Source organism: Pollicipes pollicipes, unplaced genomic scaffold (assembly GCF_011947565.3).
Source record: "Pollicipes pollicipes isolate AB1234 unplaced genomic scaffold, Ppol_2.1 Scaffold_1600;HRSCAF=1878_pilon_pilon_pilon, whole genome shotgun sequence".
NCBI lineage: Eukaryota > Metazoa > Arthropoda > Thecostraca > Pollicipedomorpha > Pollicipedidae > Pollicipes > Pollicipes pollicipes.
Window position 1 is genome coordinate 3,670,779 of NW_023595962.1, and position 4,374 is coordinate 3,675,152.

Genomic DNA, 4,374 nt, shown 5'->3' on the forward strand with positions numbered 1-4,374 from the left:
GTCAAGGCGCGGGCGAAAACACGCAACGCGAGCGCGGCATCGGCTTGCTACTGTGCACGCATGCAGGCTGGGGTGCTTCTATCCTCTTATGTATGTCTTCTCTTTCTCCACCTCTTTCTATCTTCTGTATGTTTATGGCTTTTTATGCTAAACAAATCTATTCTTCTCTTTTTCTCTTCTTCTTTTCCCTTGCTGGCTTTATCTCTTTCCTTTCTCGGCGTTAATTATTCTTCCTCTGGCTGATGCCTGTCTGTCTGTTTGTTTGTCCATCTATGTCTCTGACGTCTCTCTCTTCTCATTTTTCCCTCAAGTTTAATCCTCCGTTTTTCTGTTACTCTTCCGCCTCCTCTCCCTCATCTAGTCCTGCTCTTCATATGTCCTCTTCTCTCTGTTGTTCTCTTTCTCTTCATTTCATCAATGGTCCTCACCGCTTCTTCACCTCCCTCGTTTTTCCATACCTCCTTTCTTTCACTTCTGCTGGTCGCTCTCGCTCCTCTCGTTCTCTCACTCCTCCTGTACTTTCCCCTTCTCCCATTTCCGTTGCGTGTTTGACCCTCACTGACGATCCTTATGCTACGTGTGGAGACTGTTTGATTTATCGACGCGTGTAACCGCCTGCCTACCGCTGGACATTTAGAAGATAGACTGCCGTGTCGGTGGTGGTGGGAGCCCGCAACTCAGGCTACATCCGGAGTCCAACACCGACCGTAGTCTTCATCTTCTGCCTGCCATCTCCCTCAGCCCCAAAGCTTCCTTATTTACGTACTTGTTCCTGTTTGCCTCCTCCCCAGCGACCCATGTTCTTCATCTCCATTCTTCGCGTTTCCCTGTTTTTCTGCGTCTCGTCACTGATCGCTGCTTGCTTTGTCTTCCGCACCTTGTTTCTCCACCTCTCTTATCGTCTCTGTCTCTGTTCCTCCTCTAAGGTTCTCCCGCAACCTCCTCAACTCTATCAACGGCTTTCCATCTCCCCTGCCCGCTACCCCCCCCCCCCCCCCTCTGTCTCCTTTGCCCACCACCTCCCCCTCTCCATCTCCTCTGCCCGCTACCTCCCCCTCTCCATCTCCTCTGCCCGCCCCTCCCTCTCTCAATCTCGTCTGCCTGCCACCTCCACCTCTCCATCTCCTCTGCCCGCTACCTCCCCCTCTCCATCTCCTCTGCCCGCCCCTCCCTCTCTCAATCTCGTCTGCCCGTCACCTCCACCTCCCCATCCCCTCTACCCGCTACTTCCCCTCTCCATCTCCTCCGCCAGCTAGCTCCCCTCTCCATCTCATCCGCCATCTAGCCCCTCTCCCTCTCCATCTCCTCCGCCCGCTCCCTCCCATCTCTATCTCCTCCGCCAGCTAGCTCCCCCTCTCCATCTCCTCCGCCAGCTAGCTCCCCTCTCCATCTCCTCCGCCATCTAGCTCCCCCTCTCCATCTCCTCCCCCAGCTAGCTCCCCTCTCCATCTCCTCCGCCATCTAGTCCCCCCCCTCTCCATCTCCTCCGCCATCTAGCTCCCCCTCTCCATCTTCTCCGCCATCTACCCCCCCCCCCCTCTCCATCTCCTCCGCCCGCCCCCCTCCCCCTCTCCATCTCCTCCGCCCCGCCCCCTCCCCTTCTCCATCTCCTCTGCCCGCCCCCTCCCCGCCCCCGTTGGATCTCGCCGATCGCCGCTCTGCTTCTTCGGTAGAGCTCAGCCCGCTATTGTTGCTGTTGCCTCTTTATTTCAATCTTAGCATCACGATAGTTCTTCCTTAATGGGCACAGGCGAGTTATTGAATTGACGGCCTTCGCCCAGTTGGCTTGTCTAATACCTTTTTAAAGTTCTTCTCGTTAATTTTCTTTATTGAGCTCAATAAACAGAAGACCAGGGCGATGTGAAACGGCAACAATTGTGCCAGAAATTAGGTGATTTGTCTTGAAGTCAAGTTTTTCTGAGACAAAGAGCAAGTTGAACACTTGAACAGAACGGACAGAACACAACATAGATGCAAACCCGGATAATACAAGCGTGTTAAATCACACTGACGGGATCAATAGAATAACAAGGTTTCTACATCTCTGGTTTTGGAGATCACTTAAGCCATACGGTAGGGCACAAATAGTTAAAGGTGCCCTCGCATTTAGTGCATCGATGTTCAACTAACACCAATTCCAGGCTAACCATCACAAATCATTTTAAACAAATTGACGTGTTGAAATTTTGGGTAAGATCGCAGATTACTGGTGACAGGCTTGTTACCCATCGACAACATTCCTTGTCCGATCATCCTCTCCCTCATACCAGACCCATTTTCCATTTTCCTTCTCGTATCAGTATTCCTCCTCCTCTCAGTCTCTCCCATCGTATCTACCCATTCCCCTCCTATCCATCCTTCCTCCTCTCCATCTTCATTCATCTCCATCCTTCACCCTCTCTATCCTTCCTCCTCTCCATCTTTCCTCATCTCCATCCCATCTCCCTTCTTACTCTCCTCTCCATCCTTCCTCTCAGTCTCTCTCCTCGATGCACCGTTTTCTTTGCTCATCCCGCTCCTATCTATCCTTCATCTCAGTCTCTCTCCTCGATGCATCCTTTTCTCTGCTCATCCCCCTCCTATCTTTCCTTCCTCTTCTCCATCCTTCCTTCTCCCCATTCTTCCTCCTCTCTACCCTTCCTCCTCCCCATCTCTCCTCACCTCCATCTCCTCTCCCTTCTAACTCCACTCTTCATGCTTTTCCTCTCCGCCCTCCCCCAGCATCCCACATCATCTCCCTCCCTCCTCCCGCCCCGTTGTTTTTCGCTGGCGGCCGTGCCGCTGACCTGGCAACGCCCGGGGCGTTGTTGTGACCGCCGGCCCGCCGTAAATCTGAGCCGATTCGGTCGGCCGCCGATCGGTGCCCTGTAAGCGGGGTTCCCGTCCCACTCAGGCCGGCGGCGACCGCCTGCCTGACGCACGGCGCGGCGTGCTCGATTACCGGAGGGGGGGGGGGGGGGACGAGCCGAGAACGAGCAGAGACGGGACAGGCTGGCTCGCTCCACGTGATGTTGGCTGCCGCTGTCACGCAAAACACTGCCCTCCGAATGTGTGCGTTTTCGTGTGGGGAGGGGAAGGGGAGATGGGGATCATATTCGTTTTTTTCTTAACGGCAAATGGCATCTGACCGCAGAAATACGTGCTGATGGACTCTTACACACTTGTAAGTAGCTAGGAAACTGAGGCCGTGGTTTGGCGACATGTCCTCTGAATTGTAGTTACCACTTCGTGTAGTAAGCTGGGAGCCCCTGGCCTGTGACGCGCTGCCTTGCCAATAGTCACAATAACATATCCGCGGCTGCGCAGTAGTGCCACATGGGACGTAGCTGGGAGGCGGCTGGTGGCTGGTGTCAATTTCGCGTCAGTGGCATTGTTGGCATCGCCGGACGGTATGCCCCGCTGCCTGTCAGGTCACGTGGTCTATGATTGGTCCAATCCGCGTGGCGCGTCTATCCGCGGTCGCTTATTGGGCTAGTGGCTGTCACAGTAGCCGCGCGAGCGCGGCGCGAGGCCGGATAGCAAGCGAGCGTGAGCACCGGTACGTTCGATGCGAGCACATTTCGTCAATTTCTTATGCGAGGTTTTGATATTAACAAGAAGGGCATGGAGCTTTTGACTTTTGATGTCATGACTTGAATGTTGGTGTTCTGACAGCAATCGACCTTCTTTGTAAAGTTTCGGTACCGAGAGATATGTCATCATACCTGCCCCAAAGAGCATGATCCTGGTTATAGCCAGCTCAACGCAATTTTATAAAAATATTGATACTTAAAAACATGTTTTTAAATATACGTGAAGCATTTCTGACCAAAAATCGCTGATAAAAGGTTTGAGGTTAGAACGTAAAGGTTTCAAAATTTTTAAAACCTTTGAAAACCTTTGCCTCATAATGCCTCGTGAAAACAGGTGACTAAATTTACCAAATTCAACATTCTTTGCATTGCCCATTGACATCTATGGCTGGAACTAGTAAACTAGGGCTGGGGATTGATCAACTAGGGGTGGGGGCTGGTCAACTAGGGCAGGAGACTGGTCAACTAGGGGCGGGAACTGGTCAACTAAGGGTGGTGACCGATCAAATATGGGCGGAGACTAGTCAACTAGGGCAGTAGACTGGCCAACTAGCGGTGAGGACTGGTCAACTAGGGGTAGGGACTGGTCAAATAGGGGCGAGGACTGGTCAACTAGGGCTGGGACTGTTTAACTAGGGCAGGGGACTGGCCAGCTAGGGGCGGGGACTGGCCCTCTAAGGCTGGGACTGGTTAACTAGGACAATAATTGCAGCAAGATCAAAATCAAGGAGATAAGCATAATCGTAGTCTGGCGAATACGTCCCTTCTTTTCCGTGAAAAAATGCATTCCTGCAACAGTTGG